The sequence below is a fragment of the Scyliorhinus torazame genome, chromosome 9 (genome assembly GCF_047496885.1).
Source record: "Scyliorhinus torazame isolate Kashiwa2021f chromosome 9, sScyTor2.1, whole genome shotgun sequence".
NCBI lineage: Eukaryota > Metazoa > Chordata > Chondrichthyes > Carcharhiniformes > Scyliorhinidae > Scyliorhinus > Scyliorhinus torazame.
The window spans coordinates 57,463,658-57,475,249 of NC_092715.1; the positions used below are offsets into that span (position 1 = coordinate 57,463,658).

Genomic DNA, 11,592 nt, shown 5'->3' on the forward strand with positions numbered 1-11,592 from the left:
TCACGTTGTGGGAAAACACTAACCATTGCTTCAGTAAGAAAATACTTGTTATTTCAAAGGACTATGAATGCTGTGATTGGTCAGGGGAGCCTGTGGCATAGTGGTATTATCACTGGGCTGCACGGTAGCACAGCTTCACAGCGGGGTTCCAGGATCGATTCCTGGCTCACGTCGCTGTCTGTACGGAGTCTGCACGTTCTCCCCGCGTCTGCGTGGGTTTCTTCCGGGTGCTCCGGTTTTCCTCCCACAAGTCCCGAAAGACGTGCTGTTCGGTGAATTGGGTATCCTGAATTCTCCCTCTGTGTACCCGAACAGACGCCGCAATGTGGCGATTAGGGGATTTTCATAGTAACTTCATTGCACTGTTAATGTAAGCCTACTTGTAACAATAAAGATTATTATTATTAAAATTGACCTGTCTTTGGTAAAATTCAACACGTGAACTGAGTCTTCGAATATTTACATACTGACAACAAATAAACTGCATTGTGCATTATGAAGCAAATACTTTTAGACACAATAGTTGAAGTCTTTGTTCTACCCTCTCCATTTATGATTGTGCATCACCTTCATTAGTGTATCCTGAAATAATGGATGGAGACTGATTTAATATATTGAACACTCGGTATATTTGTAATGCTCAAATTGGGCTTGACTACAGCGTGACCCTATACAGCACATTACACAATGGAGCATTCAGATCAACCCAATGGCAGAATTGCCACAAGCACTGTCCCCTTAACCCCGTACACCAGCAAGTAAGAAGCATGGAAAGTACAGGCGCAATGTTGCAAATATTTCACACCTGCACTCCCGTGTCTGTCCAGCTGAGGCGCCGTCTTGCATCCCGCACTCAATGATTCTAAAACCTCACACAAATTTTGGCAGACAATTGCATGTTGCTTTGCCACGTGTATGCACAGAATGGGTGCTGTTGTATCACCGTCTACCCTCCCAATGCCCAACAGCTGTATGTTCTGTGCAGCTCTAAAGCATAGGGAGGTGATTGAGGAGTGACAGAGGCCGCCCATCAGGTGTGTTGTCTGGCACTGGTCGGACCATTGGTCGGATCTTTCAGTCTCACCGAGGCCTGTGGCATTTTGTATGGCTCACCCGCCCTGCCACCAGCGAAGAGTGGGGAAGTGTGGGGAGGGGTGTGGAGAAGTGTGAGGAGGAGTAGGGAAATAGGGGGGGAATGAGGAGTGGAAAGAATGTGGAGAAGTGAGGAGGAGTGGGGAGGAGCAGGGAAGTGTGAGGAGGTGTGGGGATGAGTGGTGATGAGTGGGGAGGAGTAGGGAGGACAGGGGAGGAGTGGGATGAATGAGGAGGTGTGGGGAGGGGTGGAATGAAATGGGGGGTGGAGAAATATGGGGAGGAGTGGGGGGAGTGTGGAGAAGTGTGGAGGAGTGGGGAGGAGTGGTGAGGAGTGGGGAGGGCTGGGGAAGAGTGGGAAGAATATGGAGGAGTGAGAAGGAGTGGGGAACTGGGGTGAAGTGGGGTGGAGTGGGAGGAGCAGGAGGAGTGGGGAAGAATGGGGAGCAGTGGGGAGGAATAGGGAGGAGTTGTAAAGAGTGGGGAGGAGTAGAAAGGAGTAGTGTTGGAAGGAATGGGTAGGAGTAGGAAAATGTGTGGAGGAGTGGAGAAATGTGGGAGAAGTTGTGATGAATGGGGAGAAGTGGGGCGGTGTGGGGAATAGTGGGTAGGAGTGGGGAGGTGGGGATGTGGGGAGGAGTGGGAAGGTGGGGAGGAGGGGAGGAGTGTGGAGGTGGGGAGGAGTGGGGAGGTGGGGAGGTGTGGAGAGGTGGGGAGGTGGGAGGGAGGTGGGGAGGAGTGGGGAGGTGGGGAGGAGTGGGGAGGAGTGGGGAGGTGGGGAGTGAGGGAGTGAGAGGAGTGGGGAGGAGTGGGGAGGTGGGAGGGAGATGGGGAGGTAGGGAGGTGTGGGGAGGTGGGGAGGAGTGGGGAGGTGGGGGGGAGGTGGGGAGGAGTGGGGAAGTGGGGAGGAGTGGGGAGGTGGGGGGAGTGAGGAGGTGGGAGGAATGGGGAGTTAGGCCTAACCAGCCTTTGGGGAGTTACCATGTTGATCTTGTGGACGATACACACTCGTGAAGGGGGTGAATGTTTTTGGTGGTGGATGGGGTGCCAGTCAAAGGGCTGCTTTGTCCTGGATTGCGTCGAACGTGTTGAGTTGCTCATTCAAGCAAATGGGCAGGATCTCAGCAAACCCCTGATCCCTGTCGTGTAAATGAAAATCGCTTATTGTCACAAATGGGCTTCAATGAAGTTACTGTGAAAAGCCCCTAGTCACCACATTCCGGCACCTGTCCGGGGAGGCTGGTACGGGAATTGAACCATGCTGCTGGCCTGCCTTGGTCTGCTTTAAAAGCCAGCGATTTAGCCCAGTGTGCTAAACCAGCCCCTAAATGGTGGGCAGAATGTGGATAGCCAGGGACAGGGAGGAATGATTAGAAATGCAACTCGCGCAATTAAAGAGCACCATGTGGAAGTGGCAGCAAAACACAGGAAACAGCTGAATGGAGACCCAGGGTTAGATATTTCCCAATGACAGAGGCAGAAATTCTTAGCTTGTGGGGAAAGGGGCTGCCCACAGAAAGGAGTTCTTTCATGAGGTGCCGTGAGTGCTGTCAAGTTCTGTAGACGGGCTGATATGAATGATGCATTCCAGAACATCTAGTTTAAATAATTTATTATGAAACAACTGTATGGTAAAGATAACTGGAATAAACTATTAACACTAACTAACTATTATAAAACTACTGAAAAATACATCTATTCACCAACACAGCTTACTCCCAACTGCCTCGAGACACAGAGCCGCTTGGTGCGCTTACACCGCCACCCTGCCAGCTGCTGGTCGGAGATCGTGTACAATATTATATACAGAATTGCTTTATGCATATTATCACAAGTGCCATCACACCTGCTGTGCTTCCCTCCACATAAACATCACTTTTTTCTCCAAATCCCAGCAGAATTTCCCATGCTGAGCAACTTGTTTGCTGCAAAGGAAATACTAGCTGTCAGCAAGTGTGATGTGGGATATCAATTGCGACAGTGCAGAGCCAACCACCAGTGGGAAGTAAAGAAGAGAAGCAAGTTAAGGAGATCGAAAACGCAAAAGACCACGAAGAGCCAAGAGTAAACACCTTAAAGAAACAAATTTCCAAAGGCCTAAATAGCTCCATTTGTCAGGATAACGATGTAAATGGATTGACAAAATGAAAGCAATCAATTTGGCACGGAACCAATTTCCTTGTCACCTTCCGAAATTGTAAATGCAATGGGTGCAAGCACGTTCATTGACAAGACCGCAAAAGGGCTTGTACATTTTTTAGACGAGGAATTTAACACCTCAAGAATTGAGTACCCCAGCATGCTCACCTAATTTAAAAAACTACCCTCTCAAAATAAAACAAAGTACATCCCATTGTACAATGCACATTTTCACACATTTCTCCTTTTCTTTTACCCTAGTTAAGAAGCTATTGCCAATGAGCCCTGCTACAAACTGTATCTCGACCCTCCCACCGCCCCGCCCACCCCCACCCCACCCCCTTCCAGCCTCCCCAGCCTCCTCAGTAGCCATCGTCTCCAGTTAAAATTGCTTGTTCACAGTTTTGCTGTCTTGCCTGGCCCCAAGCTAGGTGTCAGGCCCCATAGACCCTTCATCACAAAGCCCCCCGACTACCACCTCCACAACATTGCCTGCCTCTGACATTGACTCAACCCTCATTCATGCTAATTGTCATCTTCGAACTCAATTATTTCAATACTCCCCTCGCTGGCCTTCCGCACTTCACCCTCCATATACCTCACCTCATCCAAAACTCTGCTACCCCTATCCTCACCCACACCAAGTCCTGCATACCCACCACCCCTGCCAACCTTCAATTTAGAGTATTCATCCCTCACTAAATTATGAGGGACGTGGATAGAGTAGGCAAGAAGAAACTTTTCCCCTAGCTGGAGGGATTAATGGCCAGGGGGCATAGATTTAAGGTAAGGGGCAGGAGGTTTAGAGGGGATGTGAGGAAAAACTTTTTCATCTAGAGGATGATGGGAGTTTGGAACTCGCTGCCTGAAAGGGTGGTGGAGGCAGAGACCCTCATAACATTTCAGAAGTGTTTAGATGTGCACTTGCGATGCCAAGGATTACAAGGCTATGGGCCAAATGCTGGAAAATGGGATTAGAATAGTTAGGTGGTTGTTTTTGACCACGATGGGCCGAAGGGCCTTTCCTGTGCTATAGACCTCGACGACTCTGTAACTTCTAACAGTCAATTTCACCCATCTCAGCCCGAAACTCGAATATTGCCTGCACTCCACCTCTCTCTGCACTTTTAAGACCCCCCTTTAGCTTTGACCAAGATTTTGATCACCTGACCTAATATGCATTCCAGTGTCAATTTTTGTATGATTACACTTCTATGAATCATCTTAGGAATATTTTTGTATGTTAACGGTGTTATACAAATGATCATCATAGTATGGTTCAGAAGGTGACCATTCAGCCCATTGTGTCTATACCGGCTCTCCAAACAAGCATCATGCCTTTTCCCTGTAACCCTTGCACATTGTTTCTGTTTGATGCAACCATCAATTCACTCGAAGACACGTGGAGAAGTAAACCGTGGTTTTAATCAGCTTAGAACTGAGCCTGCCTGTGACCGGTACAACACTGAAGGCGGCCCCGCAGGTCAGCAGCTCTTATACTTCCTGTAAAGGGGGTGGAGCCATGGGCGGAGCCCGTACATGCCCCAACATATCCCCTGTGGGTGAAGCCACACAATGGCCCATAGGTAGAGCCCACAGGTTAATAACATAACACAGTGCACTAGTAAATTATCAGTAGTTATACATTCACCACATTCACCCCCTGTTTAAAAATGAAGTACGGCGGGGTTGACGGGCTCATAGATTCAGTCGGTCCAGTGCCCGGATCGTACGTTGCGACCGCCGAAGCACTGATGTTGCAGCCGCTTCGGGTGGCTGTGGAAGTGGGTCCGGAGCAGGCACAGGTGTGGACTCCGGGAGCAGCTCTTCCGGAGCTTCATTCCTGTGGACCGGTACGGCGGGTGGGAGGGAGCGCGGGAACCATATTGGGGTGGGAGTGCTGAACATGGGAGGTTGGACGGGACATAGTGTAGGGGATGCAGTAGTGGGAGTGGTATTGGAGCCTGCGGGAGCCAGGTCCCGGAGGGAGACGGTATCTTGCCGGCCATCGGGGTGTTCGACGTACGCATAGTGTGGGTTGGAGTGCAGGAGCTGGACCCTCTCTACCAGGGGGTCGGTCTTATGGCTCCGAACATGTTTTCGGAGGAGGACTGGACCAGGTGTCATCAGCCAGGGCGGAAGCGATGTCCCTAGGGAATACAAACAAACGGTCATGAGGAGTCTGGTTTGTGGCCATGCAAAGGAGGGACCTAATAGAGTGGAGCGCATCGGGGAGGACCTCCTGCCAGTGAGAAACTGGGAGATTCCTGGACCGCAGGGTCAGTAGGACGGTCTTCCAGACCGTCGCGTTCTCCCTCTCCACCTGCCCGTTTCCCCTAGGGTTATAACTGGTAGTCCTGCTCAAGGCGATGCCCTTACTGAGCAGGTACTGACGCAGTTCATCGCTCATGAATGACGAGCCCCTGTCGCGGTGGACATACTGGGGAAACCAAACAGGGTGAAGACACTATGCAGGGTTTTAATGACAGTGGGGGTGGTCATATCAGGGCAGGGGATGGCAAACGGGAAGCGGGAGAACTCATCTATGATGTTAAGGAAGTACGTGTTGCGGTATTTGGAGGGGAGGGGCCCTTTGAAATCGATACTGTGGCGTTCAAAGGGCCGGGATGCCTTTACCAGGTGGGCCTTATCCGGTCGATAGAAGTGCGGTTTACACTCCGCACAGATTTGGCAGTCTCTGGTTATAGCTCTGACCTCCTTGGTGGAGTAGGGCAGGTTGCGGGCCTTGATGTAATGGGCGAGCCGGGTGACCCCCGGGTGGCAGAGGTCATTGTGGATAGTCCGTAGTCGGTCATCTTGCGCGCTGACGCATGTGCTGCGGGACAGGGCATCTGGGGGCTCGTTGAGCTTCCCAGGACGATATACTATATCGTAATTATAGGTGGAGAGTTCGATTCTCCACCTCAAGATCTTATCATTCTTGATTTTGCCCCGCTGCGTATTGTCAAACATGAAGGCAACCGATCGTTGGTCGGTGACGAGGGTAAACCTCCTACCAGTGAGGTAGTGCCTCCAGTGCCGCACAGCTTCCACGATGGCTTGGGCTTCTTTTTTGACTGAGGAGTGTCGAATTTCGGAGGTGGTGAGGGTGCGTGAAAAAAGCACTACCGGTCTGCCTGCTTGGTTGAGGGTGGTGGCGAGAGCGACCTCTGAGGCGTCGCTCTCCACCCGGAAGGGGACGGACTCGTCCACCGTGCGCATCGCAGCTTTGACGATGTCCGCATTGATGCAGTTGAAGGCCTGGCGAGCCTCGGCTGCCAGTGGAAAGAGGGTGGCCTTAAATTGTGGGTGGGCTGTGTCCACATACTAGGGGACCCACTGGGCGTAATAGGAGAAAAATCCAAGGCACCTCTTCAGGGCCTTGGGACAGTGAGGGAGAGGGAGTTGTAGGAGGGGGCGCATACGGTCAGGGTCGGGCCCTAGGACCCCGTTTTCCACGACGTAGCCGAGGATGGCTAGCCTGGTTGTGCGGAAAATGCATTTCTCCTTGTTGTAGGTGAGGTTGAGTTTTTGGGCGGTTTGGAGAAATCGGTGGAGGTTGGCGCCGTGGTCCTGCTGATCATGGCCGCAGATGGTTACATTGTCCAAGTACGGAAACGTGGCCTGCAGCCCGTACTGGTCCACCATTCGGTCCATCGCTCGTTGGAACACCGAAATCCCGCTCGTGACGCCAAAGGGGACCCGGAGGAAATGGAAAAGGCGGCCATCTGCCTCAAACGCCGTGTAGTGGCGGTCCTCTGGGCGGATTGGGAGCTGGTGGTATGCAGACTTCAGATCCACCGTGGAGAACACCCAGTAGTGTGCGATCTGATTTACCATGTCTGCAATCCGGGGAAGGGGGTACGCATCGAGTTGCGTAAACCGGTTAATGGTCTGGCTGTAATCAACCACCATCCAAAACTTTTCCCCGGTCTTGACTACCACCACCTGAGCTCTCCAGGGGCTTTTGCTGGCCTCTATGACCCCCTCCCGCAAGAGACGCTGGACCTCAGACCTAATGGACATCCTGTCCTGCATGCTATACCGCCTGCTTTTGGTGGCTACTGGCTTGCAATCGGCGGTGAGGTTTGCGAAGAGGTGGGGGGGGGTCGATTTTTAGGGTCGCGAGGCTGCATATGGTGAGTGGGGGCAGGGGCCCACCGAACTTAAGAGTTAGGCTCCTGAGGTTGCACTGGAAGTCGAGTCCCAAAAGGAGAGGAGCGCAGAGGTTTGGGAGCACATATAGTTAAAAATTAGCGTACTCAGCGCCCTGTATCGCTAGGGTTGCAGTAGTACACCCTTGGATTTGCACCGAGTGCGACCCAGAGGGATATGGTTTGTTGCATCGAGAATATTGGGAGCGAGCAGCGTCTTACCATGTCCGGGTGAATGAAGCTCTCTGTGCTCCCGGAGTTGAAAAGGCAAGGCGTCTCGTACCCGTTAACCCGGACGGCCAGCATGGAGCTCCGGAGGTGCTTAGGTCGTGACTGGTCCAGGGTGACCACGCTGAGGTGTGGGTAGCCGGCGGCATGATCGGAAGTGCTGGGGCAGCCCCGCGATGGCTGTCCGTGTAGGTCGTACGCGTCGAGCAGCGTAGCAGATGGCGGCCAAGATGGCGGCCCCCGTTGGTCGAGCGTGGCGGTGGTGAGGAAGATGGCGTCCAAGATGGCGGCCCCCATGGATCGCACGTGGCCGGCCGCGTGGGGGAGGATGGCCCCCATGAGTCGCACATGTTATGCGGAGGCGGAGTCGGCAGACACGCTGTCACCTTGCGGGGTCTACGACCTGTGAGTCTGTGGATCGGGTCTGTGAGTTCGAGTTCTTAGACCTGGCCAGGCAGACCTTGGCAAAATGTCCTTTTCACCCGCAGCTGCTGCAGTTCGCGTTGCAGGCCGGGCAGTGCAGTCGGGGGTGTTGGGACTGGCCGCAAAAGTAGCAGGGTAGCCCCCTATGATGGGCGGGTGGCTGCGCGGCACAGGCCTGGGGAAGTCTCGGGTCGGGGGCCCACGAGGGGGGTCGCGTGATCGGCCGGGAACACGGTAAGGCTCTTAAAAGCGGCCTCCAGAGAGGTAGCCAGTTTTACCATGCCGTCCAGGTCCTGGGCCCCTTTTTCGAGCAGACGCTGTCTCACATAGTTCGATCGGACCCCCGCCACGTAAACGTCTCGGACGGCGAGCTCCATGTCCTGAGTGGCCATAATGGCCTGGTAGTTACAGTTGCGTGCGAGGGCTTTGAGGTTGCGTAGGTAGTCATCTAGCGACTCCCCGGGGCGCTGGCGGCGAGTGGTGAAGATGTGTCGCGCGTAGACCTTATTCACAGGCCGCACATAGAGGTGTTCGAGTAGTGCGAGGGCCTCTGTATAGGAAGCGGCTTCGTCGAGGTAGACAGAAATGCGATGGCTCACCCGTGAGTGGAGGAGGCTCAGCTTCTGTTCGTCAGTGACGGATGGCGTAGACAACGCGGCGAGATAGGCCTTGAAGCATTGAAGCCAGTGTGAAAAAATTTATTTCGCCTCCGCGGCCTGTGGATCGAGTTCCAGTCTGTCAGGTTTGAGGGCTGATTCCATAGTAGTATTTGAAGCTGATTAAATTGATACGACCACCAATTCACTCGAAGACACGTGGAGAAGTAAACCGTGGTTTTAATCAGCTTAGAACTGAGCCTGCCTGTGACCGGTACAACACTGAAGGCGGCCCCGCAGGTCAGCAGCTCTTATACTTCCTGTAAAGGGGGTGGAGCCATGGGTGGAGCCCGTACATGCCCCAACCTATCCCCTGTGGGTGAAGCCACACAATGGCCCATAGGTAGAGCCCACAGGGTTAATAACATAACACAGTGCACTGGTGAATTATCAGTAGTTATACATTCACCACACTGTTCAAATAATCATACAGTGCCATGGTGATGATGAAATGCTGACAGAATCTCCAGTAACAAAAGCCACCATTAATGCCAATCATTCAGTGTTAAATCATGTACTTTAGATTAGATCTAATCATCTAGTTCAGTTAAAAGAATTCTGTGCCTGCAGAATCTAACCCAAATTAAATATGATACCCTGGAGCCTGCAAAAAAGAAAATAATTGAAGAAATGAATTCTGTCAAATATTAACCTTGTTTGCAAAACCCCCGGTCTCTATTCTATACTGAATTCTGTTTTAGTGCTATTGTTGTACTGTTTTAGTGCTGTTTTGGTGTCATTATTGCACTATATTATGTTGAAACAATGCACAACATGCTTGCGAGAAATTGCTTTTAGAAGCCAATGATATGTGAAGTTGTGCAAATCACAACGTGTTATGTTGCTGTATAAATGACTGCAGGAAGTCAATGAGTACTAAAGGATTACAATTCATTTGGGCGTCAGGGAAGAGAGCGCCTCAGGGGTCAGTGAGCAAGCCTTTACTGTTTCAGATTTGTGTCAACAGTATGTGTTAAAAACACAAAAAGAAAACTGAAGAAATTCCCAGGGTGAAACCAAAATGTGGGGAGATGGGTGGAGGAGTAATTGTGGTCGTGGCTGATGAAATTGAATATGGACAAAGGCAAAAAGGTAGCATGTACATAACTCGTCAACAGTGTGCAATTACCTCGGGATCAAGTTGAAAAAGGGCACCAGCAGGCACACCATTCAACATTTCCAATTGCAGGTAGATGCAGGGGTGGGACCAGGTATCAACAAAAGAAATGGAATGATAATCTATATAAACATTGCAGTAGAATTGGAAGGTGTGTATAAAATGGAAGGATCCCATAAGGCTATCATGTGGCCAGGTGACACATGTACAATACTTGAGTGCAGATATTTGGGTTACGTTGACCATGGATTAATGTGGGGCGATGTCACAGCTACATGGATGTTATCTTTGGCAACCTAGACTCAGGAAAACTCTGCTCCTTGATAAAAACCTGTTCTTGTCTAGCTTATACTGGGAAAGGCATCAGCTGGAATTGCACTGATTACTTCTATGGAAGACCTGCTCCTACAGGGAAAGCAATGCCCTCGCAATCATTGTGTTTTATCACCGATATAATGCAGTCAACCTATTTTGACAGATCTTTCCCGCTATGCCTGCACTGGATCAGTGTGGTGATACACCACTGTACTTCCCTAGCATTGTACATAGTTATATAATAGTTGTGTGTAACGTGGCCCTGTAATCCGGTGTATTGTACTGTAGCTCTGTAGAGATTCGGTCACCTGTATGTAACCTGACCTGGCCACGGAGAGCTCCGCCTTGGCCACTCCCCCGGGAGTTAGGTATAAGACCCAGCTTCTGAGACCGGACCCATTTTGTCTGGGGTCGTCTGTGTCGGGTAAGCTTCCTATGTAGTGTATTAAAGCCTTGGTAAAAACCTCACATGTCTTTGTGGTTCTTGATGCTTAGTGCATCAATTTAATACACTACATAGGAAGCTTACCTGACACAGACGACCCAATCAGTAACTTTACAGCTTCATCATCTCAAACTGTTACTTCTCTGAAAAGGTCCAATTCAGCTCCAAATGTCTTTTTTGAAGTTATTCTGTAGCAAATGGCATAGTTTTGTAATGCCCTGCCTTCCTTTCCGACAGAAGCAATCCATCTGGGTGGGTCCTGGGCTACTGATGGGTGTGGACAAAGTGCCTCAGATGGCATTACACCAGCACTTTGCTTCTCTCGTAAACACGTTCCTCAATTCTGCAATTCATTTGGAATCCCCAAAGGAATAAATACCATCTAACTGCTGATGTGTTGGGTACTCTGCTACACAGACGAACCAACATGGTTGCGAATGGTACAACTCAGTTTTATTGCTAACATTTATTTACAGTGGTAAACTGGTTACTGAGGTTCGATCATAACCCTAGAATCTGTGGACCTATTCCTAATCCTATTTTGTAGTGGCACTCAGCACATGGTGGATGTCTGAGTGGCTTGCTATGAGCTCTGTGCCCTGAGCTGTCTCCTGCTGGAATGCCCAGGAAGTGTTGTGTTCCCTGTTTTGTACTGTGTATGCTCTTGCCTGTGATTGGCTGTGGTGTTGTGTGTGTGTTGATTGGTCCGTTGATCTGTCCATCATAAGAACATAAGAACTGGGAGCAGGAGTGGAACCAGGAACGAGCGGGGAGCCACGCGTCGGAGAACTTCGGCAGGTGCTGACCAGCCACCTTCTGGTAGGTGGATGCAGACGTCGTCTCCAGGCGCCAGGGCGGGAAGATCAGTTGCCCGTGTGTCATATGCCATCTTCTGGTGAACGCGCTGCTGTTGCATTCTGTGTAGTTTCACAACCAACCGGAGCATGGTTGGTTGTGGGTACCAGAATGGATGGCACAGTGGCCCTGAGGGCGCGACCCATCAACAGCTGGGCTGGTGAGAGG

The 11,592-nt window shown here is 51.1% G+C and overlaps 1 long non-coding RNA gene across 1 annotated transcript; it reads right to left on the reverse strand.

Moving 5' to 3' along the window:
• Nucleotides 1-4,636: 4,636 nt before the first annotated feature.
• On the reverse strand, nucleotides 4,637-9,064 carry LOC140429218 (uncharacterized). Its single transcript, XR_011949015.1, has 2 exons — nucleotides 7,608-9,064; nucleotides 4,637-5,381 (listed from the first exon to the last, which is right to left on the reverse strand). It is a non-coding gene; the product is annotated as an uncharacterized lncRNA (long non-coding RNA).
• Nucleotides 9,065-11,592: the final 2,528 nt, after the last annotated feature.